This window comes from Geotrypetes seraphini, chromosome 2, assembly GCF_902459505.1.
Source record: "Geotrypetes seraphini chromosome 2, aGeoSer1.1, whole genome shotgun sequence".
In the NCBI taxonomy this organism is placed as follows: domain Eukaryota; kingdom Metazoa; phylum Chordata; class Amphibia; order Gymnophiona; family Dermophiidae; genus Geotrypetes; species Geotrypetes seraphini.
Genome location: NC_047085.1, coordinates 339971915 through 339986460, shown reverse-complemented (window position 1 = coordinate 339986460; position 14546 = coordinate 339971915). Strand labels below are relative to the sequence as shown.

Genomic DNA, 14546 nt, shown 5'->3' with positions numbered 1-14546 from the left:
TTCCTTTTGGTTAGCAGCTGCTTCCCTTCATATGCTAGAACTTTTAGTTCCTCTAGTACTTTGGCAAAGTTTACATTTGGAGACAAGCTGTACCAGGCCTTGAAAAACTGGGAATATTCCAGTGAATTTGAATAGAGTCAATGTACCTAGTGACTCTAGGCCAGACTGACTAGTATTAGCAAGTAACACCAAGTCACTAAAGACAAGACAAGCCCATTCTGGACTCTCAGTTTCATGGAGAGGTAACTGGGTTGAAATAATTCATTCACCGCAACAAAATATAATGCCTGTGTAATCTGGACTTTCTCATATTTTAAGGCTGCCAAATAAATCCAGATTTACAAGACATGGTTGATCCAGTCTTGCTTATACCAGATTGCTTGCACTGACTTGTAGTTTTGATTTACTCCTTGCAATTCCTATGAAAAGCAAGACTATAAGTCCCAGTATGCACTAGGGGTAAACTCAGGACTGGATCAACTCTGTCCTGAAAATCTGGCAGTCTTACAAGAGCTGTGCAATACCTTGATTGAGCTTCTCTAACTCCCCACCAAGGCTCTCATAGAGCTGCAGAAGGCTTTATAATAAAATTAAATTAGCATTGGAACACTTAATTGGAAACAAGTGGGCTCCTTGTGTGGGCCAAGACCCAGACTGGCAAACTGCCAGTTACCCAGTTCCAGGAGGGAGACTTTTTGACCAATCCTGGTTTTAAACTTATACCCCAAAGTAGGGTTGGATTTGTAATCCCTAATTCTACCCATTGAAATCCATGCTGTAAATCCCCATATGCAACATGATTGGCTTGTCAAAAAGCCAGAACTAGCCTAAAATCAACCTCATGAAACTGGATAGCTCTGATTTGGGCAGAAAAATATATTGGAAGGACTGTAGTGCTTTATGTTAGCTTTTGAGTCATTCCATGTCAACTAGTCTAGGCTGCCCCATCTGACCATCTCAGAATTCGTGGGAGCCAGTCAAAGAAGCCGCTGAGTGTCGAGCAAGAGAGTCAAAGTGCACTCCTGCTCATTGCTGCCCAGCGGCAGCAAAAATCAGCAGGGTTAGCAGCAGGACAGGAGCCAGAAAGCTCGCTTCTGCCTGCTACACCTCTGGCCCACCAGGCCAGATGAGGTAGGAGGTAGAGAATGACACGGTGACAAAATTCATCACCGTTCCCGTCCCCGCGGATAACCGCGGGAAACCATCTTCATATCATTCTTTAAGGAGAGAGGGAAGAATCAGAATATGAATGGCCACAACCACTGACCTGCAAGCTTTGCTTTGAAGAATGCTGGTGTAGAAGGACTGAGGTTGAAATAGACACTAGAAAATGTCATTCTCTAGTAGGAGGATGGGGCAGAGTGAAGAGCGATTAAGCAAGGGAAGGGGCTGGGTGCAGAGCCTGACAGGGGAGGGAGGGAAGAGGTCTGGGTACAGTGCTTGGCAGGGAGAGACTGGGTGCAGGGGATAAGGAGTTGGGAAGGCAGGGAGAACAGATGCTCAGGGGGTTGGGAAAGACAGATACTGCACGTACTGGGAGAGGGTTGGGAAAGACAAATGCACAGGCTGGGGGTGGGGGATTAGGAAAGGAGGAAAAGAGAGATGCTGCACAGGTGGAGTAGTGGGAAGGGAAAGAAAGAAATGCTGCTTTAGGGGAGGGAAAAGGAACAGAGAGTTGTTGAACATAGGTATGTGGCGTGAGAGGGAAAGAGAGATAATGTACATATAGAAAGGAAGAAAGAGGGAGAATTGTTGGACATGATAGTGGTGGAGAAGAGGGAGGGAGTAGAGATGACCCAAGAAGGGAGAGATGTCAGACCACTGGAATGGGAAGGAGGGAGAGAGAGAGAGATGCCAGACCACAGAATGGAAGGGAAGGAGGGGAGAGAGAGATGCCAGACCGCAGAAAGGAGAGGAGAGAGATGTTAGATCTCGGAAAGAGGGAGGGAAGGAGAGAGAGATGCCAGACCATGGGAGAGGAGAGAGATTCCAGACTATGGGAAGGAGAGGAGAAAGATGCCAGACCATATGAGGGGGGAAGGGAGAAGACAGAAATGTCTGACCATGGGAGAGGGATGAGATGGTGCATAGGGATGGAGGGGAAAGGAAGACAGAGGGAGGAGATGGTGCACAACAATGGGTATGACAAGGAAGAAATAAGAATAAATGTTCCTTATGGATAGATGGGAATAGGGAAGAAGAAAGAGGGAGGAGATGGTACACCTGGATAGATGGGAAGGGAAGGAAAGGAAAAGTAGATTTTGAGAAGAAAGCAGAAAAATGGAAGAAAGTTGAATGTTAAAAGTTAATGCTACAGATGGATGTATGGCAGGAAGTGAAAGAGAGAATAACAGCAAATGGATAAGGTGCCCTGGATACACAGTTAAGAACACAGACAGAAGGAAGTGCAGCCAGAGGCTGGGAGAGAAGGTTTGAAAACCAAAATCACCAGGCATCAAAGGTAGGGGGAAATGATTTTATTTTCAATTTAGTGATTGAATTGTGTCAATTTTGAGAAATTACATCTGCTGACTATATTTTGCACTGTTCAGGAAGAAATGCATTTGTTTCTATTTTTCTGGAAGTTGTACTGCATCGTGGAGGGACATAATAAAAAAAACATCTAAGTCCCCTTTTGGCCTAAGGCCCTAAACGCTGAAAGTAGCAGAAGGGAAAATGTCTATTCCCCAAAATGAGTTTTTTTTAGAATGACCTACCTCTATGGTCAGCAGTTTAATCGCCCAGACCACCACTACGTCTAACCTTAGAACACATTATAAGCCAAAAAATTGCCCAAGTCACAAATGTCCAAATGCCCGCTATTTGATGGATCGCGGGCCTGTCGGGCGGATGGGCTTGGGACCCGTCCATCCATCCACCTTAACATGAGTTGGGGTATCGGGGTTAAGGAGGGCCGTTGGGGGGGGGGTCGATCGGGGAGGGGGGGGGGTCGGGGGGTGCGCTGTGGGCAGAAGGGTCTGGGATCCCTCCTGCCCGTATTTGAGGGGAGGGATGGAAGGTCGCATTTCAGCAGGAGGGGTTGGGCTCCCTTCTGCCGGTATTGTCTCGGGGGGGAAGTCACATTGGGGGGATCTCTCCTGTCCCTATTTGAGGGATTCAGGGGGGGGGGATTGAGGGTTCGTGCCTTGGCAGGAAGGGTTGGGCTCCCTCCTGCTGGTATTGTTGGGGTTTCGGGGGGGGGGTATAGTGATCACAGCAGGAGAGATTGGGCATCTCTCCTGCCGCGATCGTGATCCCCCGAATTGCTGCAAATTGTAGAAGGAGAGATTGGGCATCTCTCTTGCCGCGGTTCGCGTCAGTTCTGGGGGGGGGGGGATCGTGGCAGGGGATATGAAGTATCTCTCCTGCCGCAATCGTTGCGGTGGGGGGTGGGCAGGTTGCCGGGGCTGCTGAGCTGATCGCGGCAGCCACGATCAGCTCATCGGCCCCTATTCAGAACTTATACCTGTTTTTACTTGGTGTAAATAAATCCAACAGAGTTGAAGAAATGAAAATATATTCAAAACAAAAAACTAATATGAACCAGAGAACAAATTTAGGTCAAGTTTTATATTTGATTACCAGACCTCAAATTACCCAAGGCATTACTTAGAGCTTTTCATGCCCTTACTGGGGTGGTAAATTCATCATTGGTCTTGGTAAAGTGACCTGTGCTGTGAATATTTTTAAATATTTTTCAAATCTTAATTTAAATAAATATAAGGTGCATTAGGTGCATAAGGTGCTAGAGGAAGGAAAGCACTTATCTTTTGTGCCCGACGGCTGCCCAACCATTTCACACTCGGTTTTGTCAGGGGCTATGCCTTCTTCTAATACTGCACCAAACTTATCCGGCAGATTTTAACAGAACCTCAATAGCAAGCACCCGAACCACTCATATTATAACATAACATAATATGAGTAGTGCGGGTGCTTGCTATTGAGGTTCGCGTCAGAGGGAACATGCTACCGAGGTGGAGAGCGGCCTGCGAGGTTCGCTACAGCCAGCCGGTGATCCTCAGCAGGCTGCTTTGAAGAAGAGCAGCAGCAGCGAATTTTGAATACCCTGCGTGGGCCTTATAGTGAGTGAGGGCGGGATGGGGGAGTCGCTGGCATGTTCCCTGCCTCTGTGTTCGAAAATGGAATTTGGCACGGAGGGATACATCATGCTGTCAGGGAACACGCTGTCCTAAGTGCGCATTCGCGCTTAGGGTTTTATTATAGAGGATAGGATCTGTATTGATGTTTCTGCAGCTATTTAGAGATTGTAAATGTAATTATAACAGGTTTGGTTCCTGGACAGCGTGTATGTAAGAAAATTGACTATCCCCCTTTTTTACTAAGAGCCTCTTCTTTCAAACTGCGCTAGCCCGTGGATATTTTGGCTATCCTTCCTGGATAGAACCTTCTAGTTCCAAACGAATAGACAGCAAGTCTGGCTGAGAAACTGCATAAATGAACCCAAACTGACTTACAATGCATTCCGAAAATTAAAACCGCCCTATTCGACAAATTCATTGACAGTCCACCCTCTCTCTCTATGATATTCCCCTCTGTAAACACTATTACAATCTCTCAGGAAGCTCCAATTTTCATGTATTCTTTACCCATGGAACTTAAATTAGTATGTAAGGACTGATCCAAGATGGCGACTGAGAGCAGGACGCGCTGAGTTGCTCGTCCCAGAACAGTGTCGGTTTTGATAATTCTAGCGGTACTTTGCTTACCGCGATGCCTAAGAGACGGGGCCGGAGTGCCGCTTCTGCCTCGCGGCGTCCTGGAGCCCCCGCTCTTAGTAATATCCAAGATCTTCTGCGGCGTATGCAGGAGGTCACTGCAACATCGGACGGCGGCCTGCTGAGGACACAGGGAGGCGAACCCACGGTGAACACTCCTGGGCCCGATACTACTCTAAGCCCCGATGTTAGGGCACCACCCCCGCAGCCTCAGATTACCAGCTCTCCCAGGGGTGGAGAAACCCCGGATTCTGAGGTTTTCTCCTCTCCAGAGGCAAGGAAGGATCTTCTGGAGAGCTTGGAGGCTGGGGCTCTCACTGCAAGGGTCCCCATGGAGATATCTGGGGCAGTAACATCTCAATATGAGGGGGAAGGACAGAAGACAAGCCCCGAAGGAAATCTTCAGAACGGTGAGCACTTCATATTCACACAAACTCCAATTGTATTGATTATACCTGCTGAAGTGACTTTAGATTCCATTTGGGACTTAATGGCTGGTTTTGTTAAAAATATAACTCCTACTTTTCAACAAATCGAAGGGAAAATTAAGGAACATAATAAAGAATTGAAGGACTTAAGAAAAGAAATGAATACCTCTAACTCATCCATTCAGAAAATAGAAAAGGAAATTATAACATCGAAACAATTGCAAGAGACTTTAGTTAAAGATAATATTAACCTAAGGAAGAAGATTGAAATGCTTGAGAACAATTCACGTAGTAACAATTTAAGGTTAATTAATTTTCCAAGACTTGATCTGGTAACACCCAGAGATATGCTTAAGAGATATTTAGTGGAAACTTTGGAAATACCTGAAGATTCATTACCACCATTTTCACGGGTTTATTATTTGCCTGATAAAGAACAAAACCAACAACAAAAAGTAAAATCTCCAGACCGAGAACCCTTAAATATTTCACAAATCTTAGAAACATCTGAGAAGGACTTAACATCATCAGCCACTATGATTATTACTTTAGCTTTGCCAATTGATAAAACATGGTTGTTAAAACTTTACTTTAAAAATAGACAGAAAAGTTTCCTTGGTCACAAAATACAAATGTTTCCAGACTTGGCACGGGAGACGCAAAGGCGCCGCCGTGAATTTCTTCTTTTGAAACCTGGGGTTTTATCCTTGGGGGCGACTTTTTATTTGAGACATCCGTGTAAATGTATTGTGTGTTACCGTACTCTCAAATATGTGTTTTTTGAACCATCCCAATTGACAAACTTTGTGGCAATGTCTCGTCTGAATGCAACAACCTTTGAACCCTAAATTTGATTATTGATGACCTCATTTCAGTGCTATAGCTTTCAGTTTCTTATGTATTATTATTAATTTCTTCTATTTTTCGCCAATTTTCTTTGACTCTTGGATCCTAAATTGAGGACTTGAGCATAAATAGTAAAATTTGTTAATTTGTGAGTTATATTTACTGTATAATTGATATCTATTCTATTATTGCTTTCTGTACAAGTGTAATACTTGAAATTTAAATTGAAAAATCAATAAAAGATTTAAGCACAAAAAAAAAAATTAGTATGTAACTTTTCTATTTTAGGCTTCTTGTTATTCGCTGACTGTCCATTCTTCTTTCAATGTGAACCGCCTAGAAGACGCTTGACTATGGTGGTATAGAAAAATAAAGTTATTATTATTATTATTATTCAAAGTTTGGGTGACTGAGAGCACTAGTGGTTATAATTTGTGGTACTGTGTTCTGCTTTCAGTTATAGGGTATCTGTGTCTGGTTTGAGGCTGTTTGGGGTAAAATATTTAACAGAAAGGCCATTATTTTATCAGGAAGTTGTGATTTATTAATAAGTACTATTTCTCTCTGCTTGAGGCTTTTAAACATTGATTGAGGAAAGGAGGGTGGTTTCTACATATTAATATCTTTATAAGGGTTTTTGGCTAATGTGAAGTCTAATTTCCTGATTTACAGAGTTTACTGTTGAAGAATAAGGCACAGAACTGGTTGAATTTTCCATTTCACTGTGCATACAGCTTATATGAAATACATGTACTGAGAATTGACTGAATTTGGAAAAATAAAAGCTTATTTTGGTGGGAAGGCACTAGAAAGGATCCTACTTATAATTTTATTTCATTAGTTAGGGATTTGGGTTCTAGTTAGTTAAGTTTTTCCTTTAAGTTGTTTAAGATTAGGAAGTAGGTTCTGTTCCAGGAAGCGAAGAGTTAAAGAAAAAGACTTGTTTTCCAGCAAAGAAAGGGGCATGAACTAAAGGAAATTCAGAAGGATTGGTGAGACAAATACAGGAACAACAGAGACATAAGAGGAATATTAAAAAAGAGACATACTTACCTACCCCTAGTGTTCCTGATTCTGCCACTCCTAAACTGAAAAGGAATAGATACAAAGCCTCAGTACTTTAAGAAAAACCAAAACAGAATTTTAGAGATAGAAACTAGAAAAATAAACTTGTTGATGTATAAAACTATAAAATTTAGCTGATATTGTAGTGTTCTTAGAAATGTAAATGGGATCCAGTTAAGAACTAAAGAGAATAATATATAAGAGAATTTTAACTTCACTGTGTTTGAAGGGTTCATTTGTAATATTTTATTATAAGAATCTAATCTAATCTAATCTAATCTAATCCTTAGGTTTGTATACCGCATCATCTCAAGAATGATATATATGTTGGTCCCCTATTCCCCTTCCCTATTTTATTGTGCCCTATCCTTCAGGGAAATGCTGCCCAAGGTATCGGCCAACTAAGTGACTACAAATTTGAGGTAAAAGTAGGACAGTACTGTCCCTGGAGGGTAGGGTTACATTATGGTTTAATAATGTCTGTATTGAAACCATCCCAGGAAACGCCATTACAAAGCTCTGAATTGACTCCCCCAGTCATTAGCAGCGGTGTATAAGCTTTCAATAAAAAAGGGACAAATTCTATAAACTGTCACTGTGTCCCGATTGTAGGCGGTGGCAGGCAGCCTCCATTGTAGGTGTTTTCATGAGCCTAGGGAGATGCGTAGAGCTGCCTAAGCTCGCCCAAGGATAGGTGTGGGCATGGGCATGAGTTTGCCCGGAAGTAGTCTTAGGTGAACTTAGGTGGCCCTAGGCATCTGAAATGTTGGCCAGCAAAATGCTAGACTACATTTCAAATAAACATGGCTGCTAAGCCGATCGTGGCAAGGGAATCTCCCTGCCATTATCAGTTTTTAGTAGACTGGCCACATAGACGTCCTAGCAGAACAGTGGAGCACCTTAGGTGGAACTGCAGTGAACTTCTCATAAAAAGGCCCAGGTACACATCTCACCATAGCCCCCTCCAAAATCTACTGGACTCAACTGTACACCACAGCTTTAGCCCTTATGCCTTCAGGTGACACCTATATGTGGGTACAGTGGGATCTGGGTGGGTTTTGGAAAGCTCACATATTTTACCATAAGTGTAGTAGTTAAAGTGGGATATGGGTCTGAGTATCTATCTCTATGGCTGACTATACCACCTACCAGGCTACTTCAGGAATCTGCTTGCTCCTGTAACAGGATTGGCCATAATATTTGAAGTTATCATACAGGCAGGTATGTTCTGTTTCACCAAATCTTTAGGGGATGGGAAAGAACTGGCGACTAGAGAATGACACGGTGGCGGTTTACCCGCGGCCACCACATTTTAGCCGCGGGTCACCGCCGAAAACGGGGAAGAAAACTAGCAGTCGCTGCGGCGACGGGGACAAGGCCATTCACCGCCCGCGGGGCGGTGAATGGGTCTTGTCCCCGCAGTGAGGCATGAAGGATCGCGCGGTCCCCACAGCTCACACCCGCCTGCCCAATCGATTCTAGTGTTTAGCCAGCTCTCTCCCTTCTCCTCACCTTAGTTTGTAGATTTTCTTTTTCGGCGACCCGCACGCTATCAGAGAGCCGCGCACCCGCTGCTGCTCAGTTTCGATCTTCTGCTCTGACGCAACCGGAAACAGGAAGTTGCAGCAGAGCAGAAGATTGAACACTGAGCAGCCGCGCGTGTGCGGCTCTTTGGGAAAGCGTGCAGGTCGCTGAAAAAGAAAGCCTGCAAATTAAGGTGAGGAGAAGGGAGAGAGCTGGCTAAACACTAGGATCGATTGGGCAGGCGGGTGGGGGCTGCGAGGACCGTGCGATCGCTAGTGTTCCCGGCTCAGACTGTAAGGAGGGAGTGAAAGGGAAAAGGATTCTGGGCCAAGGTGATGAAAACGGAAAGAAAAACCCACAGCAGGAAAGAAAGGGAAGGACAGGCAGGTGAGCCAGATGCTAGAAGCAGGGGGGGGGAAGAAAGAGGGAAAAAAGCTAGATGGGGTTGAAAAGAAGAGACACACTGGTATGGAAGAGGAAGATAGGGGAAATCTGGACACAGGAAGGTAACAGAAAGAGGGGAAATTATGTGCATTGGGGCATAGGGACAGAGACAAAAAGGGGACATGCCATGTGGATGGAATATGGACACAGGGGGGGGCAATGGCAGATACATAGGGGAGATATTAGAAAAGTATATAAAATCGTACCCGTTTGAGGCTTTTATGTATGCAGCAGTGACGGTGACGGGGCGGTGAATGGGATGGCAGTGGCGGTGACGGGGCGGTGAAGAGGATGGTGAGACGGGGACGGGGCGGTGACGGGGATGGTGAGACGGGGACGGGGCGGTGACGGGGATGGTGAGACGGGGACGGGGCGGTGACGGGGACCAATTTTTTCACCGTGTCATTCTCTACTGGCGACCACTGAGGGAGTGTGTATGTATGAGTGTGTGTGTGGGGGGGGGGGGGGAAAGGGAGGGTCATGTTTATATTCCTCCAGTGGTCATCTGGTCAGTTAGGGTACCTTTTTGGCACTTATTATTATAACAGGTGTCCCTTTCTATTCCCTCCCTCCTTCCTTCCCATGTCCATAGTGCCCCAGTGCCTCCTTCCCATGTCCATAGTGCCCCCAGTGCCTGTCCAGTGTCCCTAGTGCCCCCAGTGCCTCCTTCCCATGTCCATAGTGCTCCCAGTGCCTCCTTACTATGTCTTCCCTTGCCTTTGCCCCTCCCCCGAAGCCAGCCTGCCTGCCTACCTCCTTCCCTCCCTCTAGTGCCTGATTCAAACCCCCCCTCCCCCGCAATTCAACCCCCCCCCGGATTCAAACTGCCCGTCCGTCCGCCCGTGTACCGCCGCTATCTGCCTGTCTGCTTCCCTACCGCGCCGATTCAAACCCTGGGCCGCCATGCTGCTTCTTCCCTTCTTCCCGACGTCAATTTTGACATCGAAGAGGAAGTTCGGGCCAGCCAGGCAGCGATTGGCTGGCCTGGAACGTCCTCTCCGACATCAAAATTGACGTTGAGAAGAAGCAGAAGCAGCGGCCCAGGGTTAAAATCGGCGCAGCAAGGAGGGAAATTGATCGCCCATCCTGGTGTCCCCGCGCACAGCTTCGGGACACTGTCCCTGAAAATGGGACATTTCGGTGTCCCGAAGCGGTGGATCGGGACAACGGGACAACGGGACGGTCGGTCCGAAAACGGGACTGTCCCGTTGAAAACGGGACGCATGGTCACCTTAGGTAAGAGCGGATAGCATAGCTGTTTTTAAGAAAGGTTTGGACAATTTCCTGGAGGAAAAGTCCATAGTCTGTTATTGAGAAAGACATGGAGGAAGCCACTACTTGCCCTGGATCAGTAGTACGGAATATTGCTACTCCTTAGGTTTTGGCCTAGTTCTAGTGACCTGGATTGGCCACTGTGAGAACGGGCTATTAGGTTTGATGGACAATTGGTCTGACCCAGTTAGGCAATTCTTATATTCTTAAGGGTGGTTTGAAAAGTTTGGTAAAAAGCAAGTTACACAACATAATCTGCATCGCGGATTATAGTCCAATGTTTCCTTTTTTTTTTTTCCATATTGTAGGAAAAATGGTGACGGGATAATCACGCGCCAGATGCCAGCGCACCGACAATTTGGCGGAAGACAGAGCGCACGGGGAAAAAATAATTTTTAAAGAGCTTCGACTGGGGATTTGGGGTGGCAACCCCCCCCCCCTTTATTGGTTAGTGTTTGCGCTGCCGTTGCGGGGGGATGTGGGGGGTGAAAAGGAAAAAATCAGAAAAAGTTCAGTTTTCGCTATAATGGAGGTTTCCAACCCGCCCCGAACCCCTCTCCAACAGTAGCACAAACACTAACCAATAAAGTGTGGGGGGGGGGGGGGCGGGGCAGTTGCCACCCCAAACCCCCCCTTGTGCTCCACTGTCTATGAACCGTAAAAATAGCTTTTGAAAAAATTAGAATGGGTGTGTTCGGCCATAACCCTTTGTATTTGCTAGGCAAAAATTTGCTTGCTCCTTTTACTAGCATTTAAAAAATGTAGGTAAAAGTTCAAATTCATCATCAGTCCTCTGCAATTCCTAATGTGGGTTTAATTCATTTTCAGTAGCAATAGGGTTAATGTGAACTCAAGCTGGCTTTGAAGAATTGGAAAACTAACAGAGAGAATCACAGACCTCTCACGATGAGCAGGAAAAGCTCAATATAAATCCAGCAAAGCTTTGTGAAATTGTCTTGCCAACAAAGTTATCTAAATTTGAACCTGCCAGGAAAGAAAGAGAGCAGGCTGCAATTTTGATGTCAGAATTTGCTTCCTGCCCCAGGACCAATGGGGTGTTACTTCCTGATTGAAGGACGCCTGGGGGATTGATGCAGGGAGTTGCCGGAGGAATGGAAAAGAATTAGCGGGAGGGTTTCGTTTTTAAGGGAGGAAGGTTCTGCTTTGTTTGTGCAGAAACGTTGAAAACTGGAAGATACGTTGATTCCACAGAGCAAGAGAGGTAAAAACAAACAAAATAACTGTATTCTTTGAGCCCAGCTATGCGTGTATGGTGTGAAGTTGCAATCCCCCTCCTCCAATGACAGAGTCTACAATAAAAAAAACTCTGCCTGTTTTGTTTTGAACTGAGAGAAACTGCCTGTAAAACACATAAGCCCAGATCTTAGTCTGTGTTTGTGGTCCTCCTGATACTCAGGCTGTGTGCTAAAACAAATCGTAGTTTATAGTACTGACCTGAACAATAAAGCACGGTTGTTTGTGCCTTAAAATCTGGATGATTAGATTTGCTTTACGTAGATCAGAACTATATATATATATATATAGTTCTGATCTACGTAAATCTAATCATCCAGATTTTAAGGCACAAACAACCGTGCTTTATTGTTCATGTCAGTACTATAAACCCCACTCATTATGCTGTTAGATATGCTAGAGATTGAACCTTGCAGTTTATATGTTTTGTTCCGTTAGTTCAAAATTGCAGCATTCTATGTGTAATGATCCGGGGCCCAGGATGAAAGTCTCCGTTGGTCTCTCACTCAGTGCCGCCACGTGGGGGAAAAGATGGGTTAGTGGGTGGGTTCACTCTCTTCTCCCCCCAGGAAAAATACAAAAATAATTTTTTTGTGAACAAGGTTGGCTGATAAACTGATTTATTTGAGCTATGTACATAGGTCTAATCAATAAAACAAATTGTCAGGAATGGCTTTTAACAATTCCAATGCTTTCACACTTAAAACAATACTAGTGCAGATAGTTCAACAGCATTTGAACACTATTCAGATAATCAAACTAGAGAATGGCACGGGGACAAATTTTTCCTCGTCCCCACAGGAATGCATTTTCTCCGTCCCGTCCCAGCAGGTTTTGTCATTGTCACTGCCCCATTCCTGCAAGCTTAGCCTTAACCACACAGGCCTCGAACACGTATGATTTTAAAGTGTTTGAGGCTTGTGCAAATGAGGACAGAGCTTGCAGGAATGGGGCTGGGACAGGAAAAGAACTTGCCAGGATGAGAAAATTAGTTCCCGCGGGGACGGGGTAAAAATTGTCCCTGTGTTATTTTCTAATTCAAACCCTCTGTTTATAGTCTCTTGACTCTAAACTCTCAATTCAAATCCAGCATTTCCAAAACCTTTTAGCCCCTTTCAGTTCTGACTGTCAACACTGTGATTGTAGACTCCTAAGCTTCTTAGTTTAGTCACTAGAGCACACATGGGCAACTCTGGTCCTCGAGGGCCGGAATCCAATGAATATGCATGAGATCTGTTTGCATGCACTGCTTTCAATGCATATTCATTGGGAAATCCTAAAAACCCGATTGGATTCTGGCCCTTGAGGACCAGAGTTGCCCATGTCTGGGCTAGATGCACAAAACACGGTCGCTAAGACTGTATGAGCTATTGGCTGACTCTGGAACAGCAACTGCTGTTCCAAGAAGTTTCCATGCAAATGATTTGTACAGAGTGTCACCATAATCCCATCCGATCAGTTGCTGTGAGAGCAACTGACACGTGCAGAGCTGGTTTGGGGAAGCCCAAACAACTGAATGGCACACCTGTCTCATAAAAGAAAATAAGAAACACCCCCCCCCCCAAACAAATGACCCCATATTAAAAAATTGTCAGGAGGGATGTCTATGTCCTCCTACTTCCATGATCGTCCCCTGCACTGACGTCCTCTACAAGGACCCCCTCAAATCCTCTTCCCCAAAAATTGGAAGGTGGATGTCCACTCCCTTTTGCCACTGTGAATTGACTTGCACTGACCCTTGTACTGACCCCCCCTTACCATGCCCCCACCACCCAACTCCTTCTCCTCTTCCTTTACTCAAAAAATAAAACTGGCAGGAGGGATGCCCACTCCCTCCTGCCACCGTATGTGTCCTGGCACCCCCCATTCCCCATGAACTTCCCCCATACCTTAAAAATAGACAGCAGGAGGGATGCCCAGCCCCATCTGCTTGCTAGGCCCACCACTGCAAAATGGCAGACCTTCCCCTTCTTGGTTCATCAGGCCCTGAGTGGCTTAGAAGCCTAAGGCCCCTCCCAGGGATGGTTTTTCGGAGGGCATCTGGTGGCAGGAGGGAGTTGGCATCTCTCCTGCTGATGATTTTTTTTTTTTTTACAAAGGGGAGCGGTGAAAGGGAAGGAGGGGTCATTTAGGGGGGCATGGTGAGGAGAAGGTCAGTGCGAAGGGGTTTTGTGGGTGCAGGAGGGAGTGGGCATCCATCCTGCTGATTTTAGTTGGTGCGGGGAGGGGGGGTTCGCGGTGGGTTATCGGGGAGGGCTGTCAGGAGGGGGGGGGGGGTTGGCACAGCATTTTATTTTATGGGCCTGATATTGTGCACACAACATCTTAGCCCAAAGAAAAAAAAAATGACACCCCCCCCCCCAGGTAGACCTGTTGGTTTTTGGGGGGGATCATTAAAGGTGATTGCTATTTTTTGTGCATGGTAAATTGATGTTAGAGCATCAATTGGTCTGCTGCTTTGCATAGCATTTTAATATTAATGGCCTTATTTGCATGGCTGGATCAGAAAATAAGCAGTTGTGCGGAAGAACACACGGTGAGCCATTTTGTGCATCGGATCGGCAGATATGATCGGTCGCTAAACCGGTCAAACCAGTTTAACGACAATCTCTAGATCAGGGGTGTCCAACCTTTTGGCTTCCCTGGGCCGCATTGGCCGAAAAAAATGTTTCTGGTGCTGCGCAAACGCTGCAGCAAGACAGAGGAGGAAGGTGGTAAACACCCGGGGGCAGCAGAGGAAAACACTGCATCGCCCTTGACCAGGGTCGCACAAAATACTTCACTGAGCTGCATGCGGCCCTCGGGACGCAGGTTGGACACTCCTGCTCTAGATGATCAGAGGCTTTAGTCCATCTTGCTCCAGGTGAGCATGGCTGTGTATTTAGATCCCCTTTCTTTTCCAATCCACCCTTGCCCAGTCCCCATTCTCACCCAATCCATGGAGGCTCTTAAGGATAGGTGTTCTTCCCAGCTGGTA

General features: G+C 45.8%; 1 protein-coding gene across 2 annotated transcripts in view; it reads left to right on the top strand.

Annotated features, from left to right (window-relative positions):
• LANCL2 (LanC like 2) overlaps positions 1–14546 on the top strand; it is a 165125-nt gene that overhangs the window by 26175 nt on the left and 124404 nt on the right. Inside the window, exon 1 of one of the 2 annotated variants that reach the window (XM_033930302.1) lies at positions 11290–11537. The exons of the other annotated variant lie outside the window; for it this stretch is intronic. The gene's annotated coding sequence lies outside the window, so the exon portion shown is untranslated. Of the gene's footprint in view, positions 1–11289; positions 11538–14546 lie in introns of those variants that run through there. 2 annotated transcript variants of the gene reach the window in all.